Source organism: Lepidochelys kempii, chromosome 3 (assembly GCF_965140285.1).
Source record: "Lepidochelys kempii isolate rLepKem1 chromosome 3, rLepKem1.hap1, whole genome shotgun sequence".
NCBI classification, from domain to species: Eukaryota; Metazoa; Chordata; order Testudines; family Cheloniidae; genus Lepidochelys; species Lepidochelys kempii.
The window spans coordinates 8,709,928-8,733,112 of NC_136382.1; the positions used below are offsets into that span (position 1 = coordinate 8,709,928).

The 23,185-nt window shown below is 45.2% G+C and overlaps 1 protein-coding gene across 5 annotated transcripts in view; it reads left to right on the forward strand.

Moving 5' to 3' along the window:
- The window catches only part of EXTL3 (exostosin like glycosyltransferase 3), a 224,682-nt gene that overhangs the window by 78,298 nt on the left and 123,199 nt on the right, over nt 1-23,185 (forward strand). For 2 of the 5 annotated variants that reach the window (XM_073335627.2, XM_073335628.2), the window contains exon 2: nt 20,373-20,529. The exons of 2 other annotated variants lie outside the window; for them this stretch is intronic. The gene's annotated coding sequence lies outside the window, so the exon portion shown is untranslated. Of the gene's footprint in view, nt 1-12,987; nt 13,189-20,372; nt 20,530-23,185 lie in introns of those variants that run through there. One more of the 5 variants, XM_073335632.2, reaches the window with a different exon arrangement.

The following is a 23,185-nucleotide window of genomic DNA, read 5'->3' on the forward strand; positions in this document are numbered from 1 at the left end:
CAACATATACTTTTTGGGTAGAACAGGAGGTGGTGTTAAGGCAGGCAGATCACTATGTGCTATTTCCTCTGGTTTTGGTCTTACAGGCACTGTCTACCTACAAAGAAGATTTTAGCCTAAAAAGATGTTTTTACAAATTTTTAATTGGAAAAGATCAAAGGGAAAATTTCCTCCTCTTTGTGGGAAGGGATAAGTCCCAGCTATTGTATTTATATTTGCGTTCTAACAGCACCTAGAGCTGAGATTAGGGGCCCCCCTGTGCTAAGTGATGTACATACAAGTAGTGAGAGACCGCCCCTGCCCCAAAGCGTTCAGAGGGTCAGTGACTTGCCAGATTCACACAGGAAGTCCATGGCAGAGCTGGGAATTGAACCCAAATTTTGTAGATCCCAGTCTCATGCCTTAACCATGAGATCATCATAGTGTGTGTTTGGGGCATCATTTCTTAGTAAAGTGGCTGTGGAAGCAGGGTAGCTCACGTTGCCACCCACTGGTTTCCACCATGTGCCCCTTTGGCTGGAGTGAGTGAGAGAGCAGGGGTGGGGGAAAGAGCAATGGCAAAATCTTTATTGGAATGAAGGTTGTTTCAGGCTGAGTCCTGAATGTACAGTGAAAGTACACTACCAATTCCAAGCAGAATGAATCTGGCATCTCAAATGGAAGAAGTGCCATTCATTCATGCCATAAGCATGATGCCTACTTAGAATCATAGAATATCAGGGTTGGAAGGGACCTCAGGAGGTCATCTAGTCCAACCCCCTGCTCAAAACAGGACCAATCCCCAAATAAATCATCCCAGCCAGGGCTTTGTCAAGCCTGATGTTGAAAACTTCAAAGGAGGGAGATTCTACCACCTCCCTAGGTACCTGGTCAATCTTGAATGGCTGGTGATGTTAGATGTTGGCTGCATGTGTGTTCTCTCTGCGGACTGTGCTGACACTGGCCAGATAGCCCATTCAGCAGGCTCCAATCAAACTACCCAGTAAGCACAGACTTGATTCGTAGTGAAGGCCAGGTTTATTGTCAACGAAGCACGGTCCTTATGCCCTGGCTCAATGGTTACAGGTACACTAACACACTTATGCCCGTTGCAATGGACTAGCTTCGATAACGGTAGAACTTTCTGTTATCCCCTAGGCCAGCCAAAAACACGCCCACTGAGACTTCATTTTATACCCTGATACAAACAAGTTACATATTGCCTTCTGACATAGTTAACCACCCACATCAGGAGGCAGTAACTGTTGCTCATTACCTCATACGTGTTGGTTCGATCAGAACATCTCTATCCATCACACTGTCACCCTGACCTTCTCTTTAGGAGGCGTCAGTGTGTTCTCATTACCTTTGGGACGTGTGTTTGTACCATATTTGGTATGGGGTGTTTTGGTACCACCCTTCTGGAATGAGTTGCATGAGTGTTCTGTGCCTAGCACTTCTTAGGCTTTGTCTACACTACAGGGCAAAGTCGATTTAAGCTACACAATTTGAGTTACATTAATAGCATAACTCAGATCAACGTAGCTTAGATCTACTTACCATGGGGTACACACTACGCGAAGTCAATGGGAGACGTTCTGCCTTTGACTCCCCTTTCTCTTCTTGTTGCGGTGGAGTACAGGAGTCGACAGCAGAGCGATTTGCAGTCGATTTAGCGGGTCTTCACTAGACCCGCTAAATCGACCGCTGATGCATCGATCACCGCTCGTTAATCCCCCGGTAAGTGTAGACAAGGCCTTAGGAATATGTGTTTCTGCGATATCAGCCCTGTTCTTGCAGATTCTGTGAGCAGGCGTCTCTCTTGTTCACAACCTGGCTTTGCTTTATATCAGCAAAGCTTTGACCACTACGTTAGCTCAGGCCTTAGGTCTCTGATACAAGGCCTTATGTCTCAGGCTCTCTTTCTACTACAGCTGAATCATCATTATGGGTAAGTAAGATACAGTCCAGATGGTGAATTGCTAACTTTTCATTTTAAAACTCTTAAAGGGACAATGCTAACATACAGATAACTTGTAAAAATCCTTACCTGTGTTACTAATATTCCCCATTGCTTTTGGTCTGACACAGCCTAAGTTTCTGCACATAAGTCAAGGTTTCTCTTGGATCACTGGAGAGAGAGAAATGGAGATCTTGTGTAGGGTTTGCAGTGAGGGATTAAACACCTTAACAGAATCAAGTCAACTTGTCTCTTTAATTGTGTATGTCCTTAGGAGCACACTTCATAAATAGGAAAAAAATCTTAGATTAATAAAACAGAACTGGATCCTCATTTCCTTATCTGCAAAATGGCGATAAATTATACTTCTCCATCTGCCAAGGGGGATTGTAATGTTTGCACAATGCTCTTTTTCTTTCTCGGATGAAAGATGCTATTTAAGGGCAAAATGTATTCTAGGCATTCTCTTATTTGCTTTGGTCCCTGTTCCTCCAGCTGTCATGAGTCATGCTGACAAAAACTGGGCTTCTGTCATCAAGAGGTTGTTGATGCCTTGTGGTTTGCTTTGCTTTAGATATTCCCTCCCCCCAGCCCCAAAGCATATAAAATGCTTCCAACATTTCAGATAGAGCCTAGCACGCTCTTTTTTTCATTTACAAACCATCTGCTTCTCACATTTGCCCCTCTTGCCCATCCCATCCTGTTCTCTGTCTTTTGTGTTACAGATGTCCTGTAGGGTGGTGTAGCTGGGTGGATACCTTTTAATCCATGGTTTTTATAGCAATATTCGTTCTGGCAGCCTTCTGGTCAAAATTCAGAGAGAGCTATGGTAATTTTCTTCTGCATTTTTTGTGATAGTTGGTAAAGTTCTGTGGAATACCAAAACAATTGCCCCCCTTCCAAAGAAAACTAGCTCTCACATGTTCATGAACCATGCACCTGGTGAGTTAACAATATAATTGTTTTCTGTACTATTAGTGACATTAATACTGAGTACTTGTATGGCTCTTTACAAAAGTTAATAGTTAAAGAATGCTTAATAAGACTTGTACATTCATAGTCTCCAAGGAGTTAACACTAAGCATAAACATTTTCGATAGACTTATTGAGAAGAACAGTCATGACATCTGGATTCTATTCCAGACTCTACCAGAACCTTCCTCCTTGACTTGAACAAATCTGTGCTTCAGTTTTCCCATCTGTAACATATAGATATTACTTACCCTTGTGGAGCTTGCTTAGTGTTTTAAAGCACATTGAGATCCTTGATTGGGGAAGGTGCTATCGAATGGCAAAATATAGGAAGTCTTAGAATGTTTCAGTTCAGAATGGTTCTGCTGGAAGCAGGACCACAGTGAGAGTATCTGATGGTACCACAGCCATGTATTTCTATGTGGCATTACCTTGGAGCCACAGAACGTTTCTCAGATTTTTGGTCAAGAAATCACTCTACTGGTTGGTCTATCTGTGGTACCACGTGTTCACAAAGCACATAGCAATGGTGGAAGCATAGCTCAGGGAAACTCTTGAATTCTTCATTTCCCGCCTTCGTGACTGGTTGAGCAGAGACTGGTCCAAAGCTCAGGTATTGGGCAGTGTGACTGTTATCCAGTCCACCTTCAAAGCACTTGGATTGTTCATCAGCACAAAGAAGTCAATCCTGTCACCTGTGCAAAAGAGAGTTAATCAGTGCAGTCTTGGACTCTGCAGAAGCTAACACCTGTTTCCCGCAGTTAAAATTCCAGGCAATGTGGGCCTTTACTTTAGATCTGCAGGCCCATCCTGTCACCACAGCATAAATTGCTTTAGGCTTCTGGGGAAAATGGTTTCATGCACATATCTAGTTCATCATGTCAGGCTCTATCTCAAGAAGCTTCAAGGCTGGCTAGGTTCTGGGTTCTCCCTGATTTGTCACCCTCCGATGAAGTGAGCTGTAGCTCACGAAAGCTCATGCTCAAATAAATTGGTTAGTCTCTAAGGTGCCACAAGTCCTCCTTTTCTTTTTGCCTCTGGACACGGTGGCTGAGGTGCCCACATGACTCTTGGCCTCCCTAGACTGGTGGACAGACCTTTCAGGAGTGTGTGTGTGTGTGTGTCATTTGCTCCACCTCAGCCAGCTTTGATCTTAGTGACAGACCCTCCCTATGTTGGGGGGCTCACATGGGGTTCCTGTGGACAAACGGGTTATGGTCTGCCCAAGATTTGACTCTCTATATAAATGTAAGACAATTAAGCTGATAGATGGCCCTCATCAGGTCTTCCTTCCCCATGTCAAAGGGAGAAATCTGTTCAGCCATGCGTGCATACAAAATTTGTATCCGCATCCGATCCACAAACATGGTCCATGGATATCCGCATCTGCAGATATAAAGTGGATATCTGCAGATTTGCCAGGCTCTAGAAATCTGTTAGTTCTGGCAGATAATACAATGGCCATGTGTTCAGGGCCGGCTCTAGGATTTTTGCCGTCCCCGCTTTTTTTCTCGTGCCCCCCCGGGTGTGCCGCATTTTCCGCCCCCCGCATTGCTTCCTGTGGTTCCCCCCCGTAACCCGCCACCTAGCTCCCCTCCGCTCCCCCTGCTCCCCTGAACATGCCGCCGCTCCGCTTCTCCCCCCTCCCTCTCAGGCGAGGGAGAGGCAGTGCATTCGGGGAGCAGGCAGAGCGGGGGGGAGCGAGGGTGCGGGGGGGAGCGCAGGAAGTAACGGGGCAGGGGAGGGGAACTGCTCCACCACCGCCACTTCCCCCCAAGTGCGCCGCTGCTCGGTTTCTCCTCCCTCCCTCCCAGGCTTGCCGCACGAAACAGCTGTTTCGCATGCGGCAAGCCTGGGAGGGAGGGGGCAGAAGCGGAGTGGCGGTGGCATGCTCAGAGGAGCAGGCGGAGGCGAGCTGGGATGGCGGGGGGCACGTTTCTAGGGGCGGCATGGCTGGCACCGGAATGCTGCCCCTAGAAATGTGCCGCCCCAAGCATCTGCTTGTTTTGCTGGTGCCCAGAGCTGGCCCTGCGTGTGTTACATCAACAGGCAGGGAGCAGCCTGGTTGAGTTTGTTATGCCAGGAGGCAATGACACTCTGGGAATTCTCAAAAAGAAAAGGAGTACTTGTGGCACCTTAGAGAGTAACCAATTTATCTGAGCATGAGCTTTCATGAGCTACAGCTCACTTCATTGGATGCATACTGTGGAAACTGCAGAAGACATTACATGCACAGAGACCATAAAACAATACCTCCTCCCACCCCACTCTCCTGCTGGTAATAGCTTATCTAAAGTGATCATCAAGTTAGGCCATTTCCAGCACAAATCCAGGTTTTCAGTCCACCTCAGTCTCTCCCCTCCTGGGTATTGAGTGCTTTGGCAGACCACATAAAGTAGATCATTTAGCAGTCACCACAAGTGGTCTCCCTGTCCAGATGTGGCCAGATACATTTTCCAGTGGTGGGAGACTCCCCTCATAGACATGTTCGCTACAAAAATCAACAGGAAGCGTCATCATTTTTATTCTCAGGCAGGTCACAGCCCTGGGTCTCTGACAGGTGCTTGCCTCCTATCTTGGAGGTCAAACTCCTGTGCTCATTTCCTTTGGCTCCACTCCTGCCCAGAGTGTTGCTGAAAGTTGGGCAGGACAAAGCTCAAGTTATACCCATAGCTCTGGTGTGGCTGCAGCAACTTTGATTTTCCACACTGCTAACTGTCTCACATAGTGCTCCACTGACACTATAACTGGACCAGACCTGATCTCTCAGGACCACGATCACCTCCTCCACCCCAGCCTACAGGCCCTTCATCTGACAGCCTAGGTGCTCCATGGTTAACTCCTCAAGAAGAAATTTGTTGAAAGGGAGTCCAAGATATGTTTTTAAATAGTAGAAAGCCTGATCATAGAATATCCGGGTTGGAAGGGACCTCAGGAGGTCATCTAATCCAACCCCCTGCTCAAAGCAGGACCAATCCCCAATTTCTGCCCCAGATCCCTAAATGGCCCCCTCAAGGACTGAACTCACAACCCTGGGTTTAGCAGGCCAATGCTCAAACCATTGAGCTATCCCTCCCCCCTTCTTCTAGGTATACTTACCTGGCAAAGTGGAAGAGATTATTTCCTGTCTGGTCACAGCCGAAAGGTGTTTCCCCAGTCTGAATCCAACATGCGGTGGACTGGAGCTGTCTGTTATACCTGAAGCAACAAGATCTTGCCATTAGTTCCATAAAAGTCCACCTGGCAGCTGTCTTGGCATTTCACCTGCAATGGATAACTGCTGTCTTTTCTCCAATCCAATGATGATCGGGGTTCTAAAGGGGTTGGACCAGTTATATTCCCCAAGTGGAGGATCCTGCCTCGCTTGGGACTTAAACCTAATCTAAGCAACGCTAATGCCCCCACCCCCATTTAAACTATTGACTACCCATTCATTACTCCATCTCTTAATTAAAAGAATTTTTGGTCTTAATCACCTCCGCCAGGAGAGTGGGTGAAGTACAAGCTCTGGTTTCTGAACCTGTGCATGTGGTCTTTTACAAGAACGCAGTTTATCTACATCCTCATCTGAAGTTCCTCGCCAAGGTGGTGTCTCACTTTCATATTAATCAGGCTATATATTTACCAACTTTCTTTTCTGAGCCTCGTAATCATAACTACGAGGGGAGACTCCACATGTTTGATGTCAAAAGAACCATTCAGATTGTCATCACACCTGTTGATGGCAGTTGTGGGCAAAATGGAAGGCCTTCCAGTCTCTTCTCACATGATTTCCTTGTGGATCTTCTCTTGTATTCATTTGTTGCTACAATTTGGCTAATGTAACTCCACTGAGTAGAGCGCTAGTACATGAAACCAGATCTCTCTCTCGCTCTGCAGCCTTCCTGGCCCAGGTGCCTGTTCTGGACATTTGCAAAGCTTCAGGTTCGTCTTCAGTACACATCTCTGCTTCACATTATGCCATGTCAGCAATCTAGAGCTGATGCCAGATTTCGGCATATGGTCCTTCAATCCTTACTCAGGTAGACTCCAGTTCCGCCTGCAGATTGAAATGCCTGGGAGTCCCCTGAAGTGGAATGCACATGTGCAATCACTTGAAGAAACAGGGACTAACTGTTCTTCAAGATGTGTTGCACGTGTCCATGCCCCGACCCACCTTCCTTCCCATCTCTGTTGGAGTCTGTCTTAAAAAAGGAACTGAAGGGGACTGGGGATGGCTCTGCCCTTTATACTTTCATGCAGTGACATGAGGCAGCAGAAGGGCGCATGTGCCACCCCAACAGGTACTGCGGAGGGAAAAAATCTCTGATAACTGTGCTGGGCATGCACACATCTGAAGTGCAATGGACATGTGCAACACGTCTTGAAGAATAATAGTTACAGAATAGATCAGTATCCATTTTTTCTTAGTTCCTAGATTGGTCCTCTCATTATGTGACATTTTACTCTCTCGTCCATGACTTTTGCAGCTTGAGGGTTCAGACTTTCAAAGTACTGAACATCCTCGTTTCCAACTGAGGTCGATATTGGTTAAGGGATTTGGAGGATTAGATTTGTTATCCAATTTTCCCTTCCCTATTCTGATTGCACTTTAGAAGATTTGCATCTGTTTATTTGGGTGAATTTATTGTGAGAGTAGCCACTGCAAAGGCTCCCATGTGAAATTTAAAAAGGTCCTTCCCCAGAAGATAAATCTGAACTGTGTGTCAGTAATTACTTTAACGTAATAAATCATTGCATGTGAGCAGTACATGCTGGGGAAATGGTTCCATTCCTTGCTTACCCTTGCAGGAGTCTAGTATTCATGAATCAAGGCAAGTAGGTAGCTGGCGCACAAAACTAGTACTCCCCTCTCTCTCTCCCTCCCTCTGTTTTGTGGTGTTTTAAACGGGAATAGAAAATCTTCAATTTAAATAAATACTGATTTATCCCAAGTGAATAACAAACAAGTAAGGTTAAAACTACACAAAAATAGAGCCAAATATCTTGAAAATCATTTCCTCATTTATATACCTGCAGAGATCTGAATGTGTGGTGCTGCATTTCCCACCGTGATTGCCTGAAGCAGTGCAGGGGAGCCCCAAGTCCTTTCTTTTGGTTGAAGTCTAGGTTTTGTGGGTGCTCTGTCCTCCTGTCTGGATTTCCCTGGCTTCCTGCGTGGCCCTCTCAATGGGAGTGGTGTGCATATTGCCTTTTCCTGAACTCAGGACTTAGCTGGTAAAATTTTCCAGTTCATTTCTTTTATATTTAGGAGTTCCTGACTCTCCTGTATGAAATACTGAAAACCATTGCTTGGCATTTGGAAACAATTCTGCGTCTGTGTGTTCTTCCCCGGTACAGGGTTCCTTTCTCATCTGATAACATTATCCTCCCTTTGAGATGTTGCAATTGTCTGCTGTGGCAACTTGTTTGGACAGCACCAGCACCCTCGGGTGGGGAAATAAATAATCCTCGCTAGCAAGCAGATAGATCCTCAAAGAGCCTATTTCTGCACAAAAGTTCTTGATAGCAAAACAGGGGAAAAGAAATATAAGAAATACCTGTGCACATTTTTGGGGGGACGTTAAATCCTAAACATTAATTGTCTGCAGTGCTATGGAAAAATGACTGCATTGTAGAAATTAGAATTGGGAATGACTTTCTTAAGACACTTTTTCTACCCCCTGTGCACACTGTAGACTTGTTTCCTACAGTACATTCTCTAATGGGGTTATTATACTTTTTAACCGTGCTTAACAATGGGGCACTTGCCACTTCCCCTAGGAGACTCTTCCACATCCTAGTGGAGCAGGCCATAGGGAAGTCCAGTCTATGTTTTCTTTCTTAAACTTTAATTCCATCACTCCAAGCTGTGCTTCTGTGTACTACACTAAATAATTTCTCTCCCTTCAGATATTTGTAAGCTGTTGTCATGTTGTTCCTCTTTTAGCTGTTTGGTAGCCAGGCTCTACATTTCTAGCTCTTTCTACATCATTTGGTCTTTCCAGCTCCTTGACCAGAACAGTGCAGCAAAGAACTCCTTCCAATTTGTCCTGGTCTCTTTTTGTAACAGATCTTGGTCCTGAACATGTTTTCCTACCTCAATCCCATCTGCTGTGTCTTGCTGTGGGTCTTTACCTTTGGGGTGGCTCCAGTTGGCTGCCTTTTTCTCTCTTCAGCTGCTCTCCACGCACTCCCACTTTCCCCCACCTTTGCCCAGCTGGTCGGAAATCAACTTGAGCATCATTCATCTGTAGTCCATGTGGGCATCATTCATCAAGAGGAGTGCTGTGCATACTCTCGAGCAGCCTGTCTTGGACGTTCAAACAGTCATTCTTTGCAACAGTTGATTTTTGTCTGTGGACCTCTCCTCATTTGTACTCTGCAAAGACTGAGCTGCCCTACTATCCAAAAGCCCTCCCTTTTTTGCAGTCCCCTGTTTGATTAGACTCTTTGAATGCTATATGCTTATTTACTCCTGCCTTTGCTGATCTCTGTCACACCTAACTCCAATTTCTGTTTGGCCTCTCTCACTGGCCAGCTTTCCCCTCAGAAGACCTTTTACTACTTGTCACTTTTAAAAAAAAATCTGGACAAATCAGTCCTTCTCTTCACTGCTGTGCTCAGTTCTCTCCGTTCCAGTACGATTTATTCAGTTCACACCCTTTAAGTGGTCTCTGCAGCTTAACGGAATTGATGCACTCCAGCAAACTTGGAAAGAGAACAGTTAATCCTCAATGTTCTCTCAGTTTCTTTTCCAAAGTTTCCTTAGTTTCAAATTTTTTTAAATGGGGGAAAGAAACCCATTGAGCTCCAACTCTTTGTAACTGGACTTTCTTTTCTATCTGGCTGGCTTCTGAGTTCAGCCACTTGACATGCAAGTGGAATTAACTTATGCTGCTTCATAAAATGCTTTTTATCCAAAGGATCCCTGAATCCTTTACAACTGTACATGTGTAATCTTTGGGTGGGCTAGATTTTACTTCACTGCCCTTTTCCAGTGCCTAAAAACCCCAACTCCATAGAAAAGTACCTGGAGACCCTGAATTCAGTCACTAAGGATTTTCAGCAATGATTGTGCAGGATCAACCTCTCCACAATCAAGTCCAAAAAAGAACAAAAGAAATTTACTTAATTCTTAAGTACCAACTTTGTAAAATCTTATAATGATAAAGCAACATAATAATAACTTAATTTCTACAGCATGACATGGCTACTTTATAATCCACATATTATCTTCACAGTTCTACATAAACATAAATAAAGAAAACAGATTAAATCGAAGCAGGTCAATTCTCACAGAAATACACTGAGAAGAAACTCAGAGTTCCCAAAGCTTAGGTCTCAGGGCTTGGCTACACTTATATTTTATAGCGCTCTAACTTGCTGGCTCAGGGGTGTGAAAAATCACCCCCCAGAGTGCAGCAAGTCAGAGCGCTTTAAGCTAGTGTAAACAGGCGCCGAGCGCTGAGAGCTAATCCCCTTGTGGAGGTGGATTACCAGGAGCGCTGGGAGAGCTGTCTCCTGGTGCTTGCACGTGACCACACTCACACTTCAAAGCGCTGCTGCGGGAGCGCTTCCGCGACAGCACTTTGAAGTTTCCAGTGTAGCCATGCCATCAGGTACAGTATTTGATCACCAAAATCTATTGTCTGCTGAGTCAAAAGGACTGCACCATCATCTTCCCTCCACTTGCTTGTAGTACTCTTCAGTTGGAATCCATGCAGACTTTTCCTCCTCCTCTGCTGAAATCACTCAGTTAGCTAGTCAGCTCCCCAGTTAACCATCCACTCCGTTTAAGTGTATAGATTAAAAAAAAAAAAAAACCCCTGTGACAAGAAAAATACAAACTGAGAATAGCAAAATACAACTCATTCTTTCCCTATTAGTGCCTTTAAATAAGAGAGAAGTTGGTGAATCGTTCTAGTTGAGACAATTTAACTAAAACGGTTGGGCTAAAATCAAACCACATTCCAAGTATACAATTAAAATAAAAAATTAGTTTTCCCTTTCTGTAATTAACACTGTTGGAGGATTAACGATGCAAAATGCTTCAGAGTCAGGGGGAAACCAGCCTACTTTCTTCCCTGTGGCTTAGCTTCCCCCAACCCACACAGGGCACATGGCCTTTTCTAAAGCAGTTGCCCTGACTACTTGCCCTCACGGAGTCTGAGTCTAGCTAAAGGGAATCTATTGTCCATACCCAAAACTACCACACCCAACATCCAGAAACTTGTGGATGTGGAGTGCTAATTGTGCATTTGCCAGGCAACAATGACTCAGACACCACTCGTTCCTATTCTTCCCTCCCTTCCCCCCTCCTCCCCACCCCTTAGAGCTCTTAGAGGTATCTCCCTAATAGGCACATGGGTTGCATAGACACAGTACCATGGAAATACGGTTGGTCGCCTGTCTGGTGGCAGGGTGGTTGTCAGCTGAAACGGTAGCCATGCTCCACAGTGAGGAGAGGGGAAATATTGCGTATTCTTGTATTCCTATACCCTGTTTGCTTTACGTGGATAAGAAGATATCATCACCTGAAATCCCACTTGCCTTCCCTCCCTGCACACAGAGGAAACTGCGTGGTTTTCAGCAGAGTTGGGGTTTTTTTAGAAAAAATATTTTTTCCACAAAAAATTGTTCATTCTTGCCTTTAATGAAACTTCATAATAAACGTTGAAAGTTTTCATTTATCAAAAACCCAAATGAAAAATTTCAATAACTGTTTCTGAGAAATGAAACAAAAAACTATTGTGCAAAATTAAAAAAAAAAAGAGAGGGAGAGAAAAATAGAGAACTTGGAAATAAGAACATCAACATTTTTTGTGAAACTGTTTTCTCTCTCATGGAAGCATGAAGAACCACATCTACCCTGCTAGGATGGGGTTCCGCACAAATCCAGCTCTGAAACAATTGAAGCGTAGACATCTAAACAATCCTTTTTGGCAATATTTCTGTTTGAGTCTCCCTGTGAAACAGAAAATGGGAGTAGGGAAGGGGAACAACAGTTCAGATCTTTCTTTGTGATGAAGAGTGTGTGTGCTTTTGCTCTTGTTTCTTCCAATAGGCTGTAAATTATTTTCCTTTTCTCAAGCCATCCTTGTGTTTTTTCTGATTTGCAGTGTGGGTGGTGAGCTGGTGGGGATAGTGTCAGAGGAGTATGCTGTGAAGTAGTGAGAGACCCAGATATTAAAAATTGGACCCCAAAATTGTGATTCTAGGAGGACAAGAACTTTTGCTCTGACATAGTTAGTCTATGTTTGCACCCACATTTTGTGTGTCAAAAATGCTATGCAGAGTTGAGCTGCTGAGTACCAGATGCGAAGGGGGAGGTTCTAAGCATCTGTCTGTAGAATAAGGAACTGCTCCTCTGTTGGTGACTGCATGTGTGATCGGTGGTGATGAATGTTGTAATCTTTTTCAAGTTTTATAGGATTTTTTAAAATTATTTTTTAGTACTTTTGGAGAAGGGTCAGTCCAGACATTCTCTCAGCCATGACCACAGAGTTCTCAAAATAACTATGGACTTGCTGACTGACTGTTGAGTACATATTTGCTTTTGAATTGTGGACTTTCTGAGCAAGAAATTATTGGAAGGGGGAAGTTCTTCATTTGCATAAAGTTGGAGTGAGAGTAATCAGACTCCAGAGATGCCAATGACTGCAGAAGGGGAATATCTCATTCTGATTTGCCAAGGGACTCCTGAGGAAAGAAGAAACAGCAAGGCTGCCATCTTCAAAATTTGAAGGAAAAAAAAAAAAGAAGCCATGGCTTGCTTCTGGTTGCTGGCCTTTGGTCGTGCAATGCCACCATGTCTGACAGAGAGGCCTGCGCTGCCTCTACCTTCCTGACTGGCCACTGACAAGTAGGAGTCCAGCAACACACATTTAAGTTTCTATAGCCACAAGGAAGTTGACCCGTAGCTAGCCAGGAAGTCTGTCAGCACTAAAATAGTTGTGCTGCAGAAACTGTCTAATCATTTTGATCATGTACCAGCGTGTGACAGAGTGTACCAAGTGCAGAGGTCCCCTGCTGCAGGCATCAGGGTCCTACCACACCCTGTCCCAGAAAGGAGCAGTAGAGCAGTCCTCCAGGCTGCCTAGAGTAGCAGCAGGGGAAGCAGCCATATAAAAGGAACTGCAGAGCCAGAGTCAGGGAGTTGCTCCCTGGAGCTGGAGGAGTGAGAATGGTGTTCCTGGCTTGCTGAGGGAGCTACAGGAGTGCGGACAGAGCAGTTGCTGGCAGGGACTAGGGGAACAAGAGGGAGCCCCTGGCTGGGACTTGCTGTATGTCCTGAGGTAAGATGATTGGTTGGTGAAGGTGCTGGGGCTACATGGAAGTGGCTCAGGGAACTGTAGCAGCATAGTAAAGAGTTAAAGGGGATGCAGCAGTATGTGGCTACTATTCCACTCAGAGGGGATTGATGACCCTGAAAAGGGTCAGTCATACTGGACTTTATTGGATCTTGATACACCCTCAGAAGGGGACTTGAACGGTTAGTGACTCAGCTGGAGGGCTTGGGTCAGTAAAAGGCCCAGAGAGGGCAAAGACATTGTCTTCAAGGAGGGAGCCCTGGGGGCACAGACCCTAGCAGGACTGTTGAGGGCACTAGAAGGGCCTTGTTGGACTGATACCCCAGGAGGGGTCTGCTTTGTTCGTGATTCACATGAACTGTGTGTGATTCGGTCTGAGGGCTGAGTCACTAAAACCCACCTGAGAAACTGCTCACAGAAGTCACTGCAAGCTGAGAGGTGCAGACACACACCCAGCCAGGCGGTGCTTGTGAGAGGTGCATGCCACCCCGTTAAACAGCTTCATGAAACTGCAAGAGTCGTGACAACCATCTTACATAAGCATTGATCTTTTGGGTTTGTTTTTCCAGTTTCTACTAGCAGAAGGACATATTTTTACCTTACCAGTCTAGCACACATTTATTTTAACTCCAGCAGATTCCTGGTAGTGAGCACATGTGTGTATAAAACTCAGAGTTTATCTGAGAATGACACCTGTCAAATAATCTCTCAAACACTTGAAACAGCCATAGGTTAAATAGCCACGCTGTCTAAAAATATCACACAAGCGTATATTTTATGGTTAGGAGTTGTATGTTTTCCCTGGGAAATCATGGTCTTTTCACCTACAATTTGTATTTGAATTTTGAATGTAATAAGCTGTATCATTTGAATTGAATTGGAATATTTCATGTAACCCTATGGTGGGGTGGGGAGAAGAGATTGTTGCCTATGTGTTATAAAGTTGTACTTTGGACAGGCAGCCTTGTTTGGCCTTAGAGTTGGCCCAACATCATCTTCAACGTGGGAGTGATTTGATGCTCCCTGTATCAGGCATTAAGCTGGAATGTAAATATATCAGCAAGCGTTGTGATTTGATTGTGCCCTGTTATTTTGGGGCGGATGGATAAACTGCTCCTATCTCAAATTATTAGAAAAATCTTACAAAGAATTTTTGGTTTATTTTATGTGGTTCAGTCAACCTGATGATTAGATTAATTTGATCTGATTGATTTTGATTTTATATATGAATTTTATTTTATACTTTTGATTAGTTATTTAGTTAATACAGTTGGAATCTTGTGTTGATTTCCCCATCCTGTTCCCATGAGTTCAGGACATGAGGAAGTCCCTGGTTACATAAAAGACAACTCTGTGCCCCACCTAGTGGTGGTCCATAAAAGTGAACCATAATCTTCAGTGTTTTTTGTAGGTGCTAATGTTAAACGATTTGTGGACCAGGGCCAGAGGCGGTAGGTTTGTAGAAATTTTGGTGGTGCCCAGAACACCCAGAACCCCTCCCCCACACCCCGCAAACTCCCCACACACACCTGCCTAAGGCTCTGGGGGGGAGTTTGGTGGGGGATGGGGTCTGGAGTGCAGGCTCTGGATGGAGTTTGGGTGCAGGCCCTGGGCTGGGGCAGGGGATTGGGGTGCAGGGTGCAGGCTCTGGAAGGGAATTTGGGTGCAGAAGGGGTGAGAGGTTGGGCTCTGGGAGGGAGTTTGGGTAGGGGATGGGGTCTGGAGTGCAGGCTCTGGGAATGAGTTTGGGTCCTGGGTGCAGGCTCTGGGAAGGGGGCAGGGGTGCAGGAGGGGGTGGGTGTGCAGGCTCTGGGAGGGAGTTTGGGGACAAAAGTAGGTGCAGGGGAGAGGTGGGAGTGCAAGAGGGAGTTAGGGGGGAGGGGGTGTGGGGTGCGGGAGGGGGTGAGGGGTGCAGGCTCTGGGAGGGAGTTTGGGGGCAAGGGGGTGGGGGTGCAGGAGGAAATTTGGGGGCTGAAGGGTGCGTTTGCGGAGGGGGTGTGGGTGCAGGCTCTGGAAGTGGATGGGGGGTTCGATGCTTATCTGGGGTATCCCCTCCGGCAGCGGCTCCTAGGTGGGGCAGGCCAGGAGGTGTCTCCTCAAGTTGCTGTCTTCGGGCACTGCCCCTGCAGCTTCCCATTGGCCGCAGGGGCGTTGGGGTGGGGGCAGTGCGCAGCGGCACAACCCCCTCACGTGGGCTGCAAGGACCTGCCGGCAGCCACATGGAACGAGCGCGCAGGAAGCCACTCAGCGCCGCTGCACTGCTGGGTGGTGGCGGGAGCCCCCGGGCTGTTTTAAATCACCTGGGGGCAGCAGGTGGGGCTGGGGGAAGCGCGGGGGGGGGGGGGGGGGAAGAGGTGTGTGTGTGTGTGGGGAGATGGGAAACTTTGCTGGAGCTGGGCCCCTGGGACAGGAATATTCCTGGTGCCCGGGCACCACGGGCCCATAGAACTCGCCGCCCATGAGCAGGGCAATGACACAGTCACAGCTCACAGGCACTGTTAACACATGGAGTTTTGTGTCTTTTCTTTTCCTCGGTGATAACTTTATTCACCTGCATTGCAGTTGTTTTTCAATGCTTATGAAATATCCTGGAAAGGACATTTCCAGAGCTTCTTGAAAGGCAGTCTATGCTCTAATGAGGAGGGTGTGGGCTGAATCCCCTGTGCAGTAGTCCAGCTGTCAGAGATGATGGGAAAAGAAAACAGAGGGGAAAGTTACAGAGGGGAAAAGGGGATGGGAATGGTTGGATCCAAGGCAAAAGAGGGCATGTGTTATGATGTGCACAAGTCCCTTTGTCTTCAGTTTAACTACTTTTTTTTTTCTGTAAAATTCCCAAGTTTTACAAAAACAGCTGTTTGTTTTTTTTAGGGGCTTGAAACTAGATGAAGGTTTCTAAACATCAGAGAAAGGAAGTTCTCTAACAGCCTTCCAAGGGGAGCCATGGGGGCAAAAACCCTAACTGGCTTCAAGACTGAGCTTGATAAGTTTATGGACGGGGTAGTATGATGAGACTGCCTATATAGCCAATCTGTGACTGCTAGAAGGAAATATCTCCAGTGGCTGGTGATGGGACACTAAATGGGGAGGGATCTGAGTTACTACAGAGCATTCTGGCCAGGCCAAATTGCTCAGGGTCCAACTGACTGTGATATTTGGGGTTAGGAAGGAATTTTCCCAGGGTCAGATTGGCAGAGACCCAGGGTGTGTTTTGCCTCACTCTGTAGTGTGGGGCATGGGTCACTTACACTAGTTTACACTTGCAAGTGGTGAATTCTCATGATTTAAGGACTTCGGTGACTCAGCCACAGGTTAGGGGTCTGTTACAGGAGTAGGTGAGCGAAGTTCTATGGCCTACAATGTGCAGGAGGTCAGATTAGATGATCATGGTGGTCCCTTCTGGCCAGGGCCGTCCCAAGACATTGTGGTGCACTGCGCAGTCGTCCCCCCCCCCCACGAGGGGGGAGGCTGGCCTCCGCAGGGGTGGGGGGCTGCACCCAAGATCTGTGGGGGACAGGAGCAGGCTTGGGGGGCAGGGGAGAAACCTGCTTCTGCCATTAGTCTGTGAGTCTACATGAAAATACTGAATGTGTTAATCCAATACAGTACGTCAGGTAGCTATGTTTATGTGAAGAATAAATTAGTTGAAGTGTAAATGTGAGGCCATCTGTTAGGATAAGGCAATGTCTTGGAAGATGCATACAGAAGCATGCTTGTGCATACATGTACATACTCTTAATGTACAGTTCATAAAACAAGCTACAGCGTTAAACTGCTTTTCCATTTGATACTTGTTACTTTTCTCTATTTGTTGCTTTTTTCCCCTGTCTTCCCGCTCCCCAAATTTAATGCTGCTATTTACCCAGAAGACTATTACATTTTGCACTGATTTTCACCTGTTGTTTAATTTTTGGAATAAACACCAGGAAATTTTAAACAAAATAAAAACTAAAAATGAAGGTCTTTGGATATGTAGCACCTGTGTAATGCTCAGCATCTTCAGAGTGCTTTGCATGCTAATCCTTGCAGCAATCCTGTGGAGTAGGGAAGAATGGGCTCCATTTTTTAAGGTATGGAAACTAAGTCATGCAGGTTGTGACTTTTCAAAGCGACAGAAGCGGGATAAGAATTCAGTACCCCAAGGCTCACAGCATCATTCTTGGTCCACTGGACCATGCTGCTTCTCAAGACTGTTTCCTACAATACATTGCGTTGTAGAGTCTTGATCTGCTGCAACATTAAGAGGCAGTTGAGATTTCCCTCAAAACATGAGATATTTTCTAGTTAGTATGGATGGTGGCCTCTTTGCAGGGACCTTCATGGGGAGGTGCGAGGATCACTAGATTTCTGTGCCGTCTCGGACAAGCAAATGATGTGTTCACACAGAAGGTGCAAGTTATGCTACAAAAGCTGAGCGGTATTGCTCCTGTCTGATCTCTTAGAAATAAGTTGCTGCATGTAATGGAGAATGCAGTGCTGGTTCTAGGCAGCAGTCCAGGGAGTTCAAGGGTTCTGTTTAACTTCCAGTGTGCAAAGGTTTTGTTTAATATTTGGTGTGCAAATTCCTGAAAGGCTTATGCCCTTTTTTAAAGATTGAACGGTACAAGCATGTTCCTGTCTGCATGTGGTATTGTGCTCTTTTGATTACAGTGTAGACATACCTATAGAACTAGCTATGGAAAAGGTGACCCATTCTCTCCCTGTGACTCCTCGCAATTCTGAAATAAGGAAAAATTTAAAAAGTGGCAATAACATACTGTGCACCCCCTGAAAAGAATGCGCTTTCTCACCTTACCTTGTATAGCTCTCCCTCCCCTTGATTGCTGTAAGCTGTCTCATTTCATGTTGTATCTAACCTAGATTGTAGATTCTTCCGAACAGAGAGCATCTTGTACACCTACGGCCCATTGAGGTACTGTGTTTCTGTGAGCAGTCTACTGGACTGGGACCCAGGAGACCTAGGGCATGTACATCTCTGTGCCTCTATTTACTTTCTCACCTTTCTACTTGTTTGTTTAGGTTCTAAGCTATTATGGGCCAGGACTATCTCTTACTATGTATTTGTACAGCTCCTAGCATGAGGGAACCCCAATCTCAGTTGGATTGTTCTGTTACATTTACTATTGTTTTGGCCACCACTAAAAATACATGGCTTCATCTTCTTCCTTTGGAAGACTCTACTGCAGTCTATGGCTCTAACTTTTTGGACACGCTTCCTAATAAAATCAGACTTAAGTGTTCCCTTTCCAAATTTCATGTAACTATTTCTGTCATTCCCCACATTCCTTTGTCTGCTCGCTGTTTGCCCTTCAAATATTTATATCCTCTTATCACATCTCCTCCCTTTTGGCCTTAGTCATTGGTTAATGTGCTTTTTTAAAAAAAATAATGGTTTGTTCAAAAGGGTTTAAAGAGTTTAGGTTTCACTGTAGTAAGCTGAGACTAGTGACTAGAAATGGTCTGCCGTGCAGAAGGTCTGGAGGACCGGTCCAGACTAAATTAATAGTCTTCAGCATCAAAGTTTGTAGTATCAAAGGAAATGGGCTTACTTTGGTGCAATTATCAGAATAATGTTGAAATCAGATCAAAAAGTATCTTATGTCTCCATTTCTAGACTGCATTTTTGAAATCAAAGGACTGTTTTATTTTTAAAAATAAATGTTAAGACCACAAGAGGATTTCAGAGAGGAGAAAATTGGGCTGTTCTGTTTCTGTGAACAAATGAGGATTTTTTAAAGTACTTTGTCCATTTTAACTTGTTTGTAATTGGTTTTTAACCTCCAATGTCTCGAACCTGCAACCTCTTAAAAAAGGGATCCCTCCTAAGAGAGTTCCAAAACTGGCATTGGAATTTGTTTTGAGGTCCCTGTTAAGGGCTATACTGTGGTTGATTATGGTACAGTGTTTTTACAGAGCTGGATGCACCTAGCACGGAGCTCAGATACAAATGTGTTCTCTAGTGGTTGGAGGGAACAATACTTTCTCCCTGGTGCACACCAATTAAATTTAATCATGGCTTAAACAGCTGTATAAACGATTACAGTCTTTAAGCAAAATTCAACCCCGTGGCTAAGCCAAATCCACATGGAAAGCAGAATATTAAAACAAAGGCTCTTTAACACAGGTTACTCTTTTAATTTTTAAAGACCACTGTCCAAGATAATCTCCTCTTTACTTTGATTATAATTCCATTGAAAGTTTGAAATGATTACTTTCTTAACTGAGAGAACTTGCTTGCTTGCTTAAGACACTGGAATTGCTCACAGGATCTGGGACTCTTGATATCAGCTGGGTGGTCCTCTTGGTGGTGAGATGTTTGCTCATGGAAGGCAGATGGTCAAGGGAGAAGTGGGAGAGGGTTCACAGAACCCTTCTTTTAAAGAATCATGGGATTTTTGCAAACTGATACTAACAAAAAACAAGTCAATGTTTTTGGCTTCCTCCTCTTGATTAGTGCCACATCCGTTTTTGTCTTTTCAAGAGCTCTTTCTTGAACCACTCTGAGTTTCAGCTGAATAAAATCAGAAAGTAGATTTGAAATCTTACAAGCTTGGTGTGGTTCCTGTGTGCAGCGGGTGGTTACGTATCACAATTGAGCATAGTGGAGGAGATAATTCAAATAATAGCTGTTAAAGTAAATGACTTTCATCTCTGTGGTTGATGTGTTGGTTGATTGGGGAGTGCAGGGTCTCCAAACTTTATTTGAAACATAGAAGAAGCAGAAGTGCTTGTGAGTCGAAGGTCTTTGTGTTGACTGCATTTGTTGCACACTTTTATCTTGTTGCATTTATGCTCCAGAAAATAAAGGAAAAGGAGTAAGCTGTCCTACAGTAATTGAGTACACAGACAGTGGCTCTTGTTCACCAGTAGACTTTGGAGCTCACAGATATTGCATAGAATCATAGAATATCAGGGTTGGAAGGGACCTCAGGAGGTCATCTAGTCCAACCCCCTGCTCAAAAGCAGGACTAATCCCCAATTTTTGCCCCAGATCCCAAATGGCCCCCTCAAGGATTGAACTCACAACCCTGGGTTTAGCAGGCCAATGCTCAAACCACTGAGCTATCCCTCCCTCCACTGGAGTTGCTTGATTTGAAATGCTTTGGTTCCAAGTTCATCAACTACAATAATACACCACAGTTAAAGAAGTCTTTGTTTGTTTTTGTGTTTAGTTGACCCTGTTGTTTGTCCATGGGAACACTGTGAGATCTGAGCAAGAAGGTGGTTGCGAAGGAGTCTGAAAGTGCCCAGATAAAACTTTCTCATTGGTGATCACAGCTATCTGACTGGTTGGAAGCTGGATTCAGGTTGCAGAAACCTGATTTTCAGGTAAGGTATTTACTGTGGGTTCAAGCATGCATTGCTCCTTGGATGTGACTGCCGTATGTCTTCATGCTGAAATGTGGTCCAGGAGAAACTACACCAAGTCTTCTTAAATTACAGTAAAAACAGCAAGAAGTCCTTGTGGCATCTTAAAGACGAACAAATTTATTTGGGCATAAGCTTTCGTGGCTAAAATCCACTTAATCAGATGCATGGAGTGAAAAATACAGTAAGCAGTATATATATTATAGCACCATTTTTATAGACACCAGCCATAAAAATGTTGGCATAATGTGGGGCCATGTGGGTTCCCATAGCAGTGCCGGTGACTTGAAGGTATAAATTGTCCTCAAATCTGAAATAGTTGTGGGTGAGGACAAAGTTCAGCCACCAGATTTGCCGTGACATTATCGGGGATACAGTTCCTGACGGCTTGTAGTCCATCTTTGTGTGGAATGTTGGTGTAGAGGGCTTCTACATCCATAGTGGCTGGGATGGTGTTTTCTGGAAGATCACCAATGGGTTGTAGTTTCCTCAGGACGTCAGTGGTGTCTCAAAGATAGCTGGGAGCGCTGGTAGCGTAGGGCCTGAGGAGAGAGTCTACATAGCCAGACAATCCTGCTGTCAGGATGCCAGTGCCTGAGATGATGGGGTGTCCAGGATTTCCAGGTTTATGGATCTTGGGTTAGCAGGTAGAATACCCCTGGTCGGGGCTCTAGGGGTGTGTGTCTGAGTAGATTTGTTCCTGTGCTTCTTCAGGGAGTTTCATGAACAGATGGTGCAGTTTCTTTTGGTAACCCTCAGTGGGATCAGAGGGTAATGGCCTGTAGAATGTGGTGTCAGAGAGCTGCCTAACAGCCTCTTGTTCATATTCCAACCTATTCATGTTGACTACAGCACCTCCTTTGTCAGCCTTTTTGATTATGATGTCAGAGTTGTTTCTGAGGCTGTGGATGGCATTGTGTTCTGCACGGCTGAGATTATGGGGCAAGTGATGCTGCTTTTCCACAATTTCAGCCCATGCACGTCGGCGGAAGCACTCTATATAGAAGTCCAGTCTGTAGTTTCAACCTTCAGGAGGAGTCCATGCAGAATCCTTCTTTTTGTAGCGTTGTAGGAAGGTTTCTGTGGGTTAGTGTGCTGTTCGGTGGTGAGCTGGAAATATTCCTTGAGTAGGAGACAGCGAAAGTAGGATTCTGGGTTACTGCAGAACTATATCATGTTCGTGTGGGTGGTGGGGCAAAAGGAGAGACCCCGAGATAGGACAGACTCTTCTGCTGGCCTAAGAGTATAGCTGGATAGATTAACAATACTGTTGTGGCCCCTTGTGGCATGTAGGAGTTTAGATAGTTTAGTGTCTTTTTTTTCCTCTGTAGAGAAGCAAAGTGCGTGGTGTAAATGGCTTGTCTAGTTTTTGTAAAGTCCAGCCATGAGGAAGTTCGTGTGGAAGGTTGTTTTTTTATGAGAGTCTCCAGTTTTGAGAGCTCATTCTTGATCTTCTCCTGTTTGCTGTATAGGATGTTGATCAGGTGGTTCCGCAGTTTCTTTGAGAGTGTGTGGCACAATCTCTCACCATAGTCAGTGTGGTATGTTGATTGTAATGGATTTTTTTACCTTCAGTCCTTTTGGTGTTTTCCAACATATTTGGGGCAACATACACCTCCATTGCTTCTTTGCATATGTGCTAAAGAACTCCTGTTCTGTTGGAACACTGGCACTTAGCAGATGGCTGCTGCATACTACTCCTGTGGAATGCAGTTGTCTGCTGGTAAGGTATTTTTAGAGTGCCAGGCACTGAAATACCTGGGTGCTGAACATATGAAAAGGGCCTAAAACTTCAAAGGGGTTACATGTGTCCAGGGAGCCCTGACAACTCTTCTGTCTTGCTGAGCTTGCTTCCACTGGGTCTGAACTACAGAAGTGTCCTCTCTTCCTCTGAAAGATCTTTATTCGGGTAGGCAGGTGTTGAGCTCGTGCGATTCCAGAATTGGTGTCTCCCCTGGAACAGATCAGACCAGCTGCCCAGGGAGGCATGGTTTGAGACCCTGATTGAGAGTTCTAGCAGATGACTGAAAGTCTAATGGCTCCAGTTATGCCCGTCCCCAAAACATGCCTATTTCTTACAGCCACTTCGGCTCCAGATGTGGTTAGTTCCCATATTTACAGTCTTCTGCCTGCTATAAAACACTCAGCCTTTTCCCCTATTCTAGTTGTGTTGTGGTTTGGTGAGGGAGAGGTATTGCGGCACTTGGGTGTCTATTGGAAAGTAAAAAGAAAAGGAGGACTTGTGGCACCTTAGAGACTAACAAATTTATTTGAGCATAAGCTTTCGTGAGCTACAGCTCACTTCATCGGACGCATTCAGTGGGGAGATTAGTGACTGGGGATTTCAGGACAAGCTTATAGAGTTTCCCTGCTTGTGGGTGAAGAGAGATGAGCTCCAGCTTTCCCAGTCCTGTTGGGGGCGGGGAAAAAATGTTTCCTCTTCCTCTGTCTCAGGAACTGTTCCTAGTATGTCCCAGAGAAAGCTGGGTGGCTAAAGGGCAAGTCTGTGGCAGAGCTTAGACTAGAACTCAGATCATCTAACTCCCAGTCCCTTGCTTAAACCACTGTGTGAGATTTCCTCCTATAGTGTATCCAAATGTAACCGCAGGAACAAGTG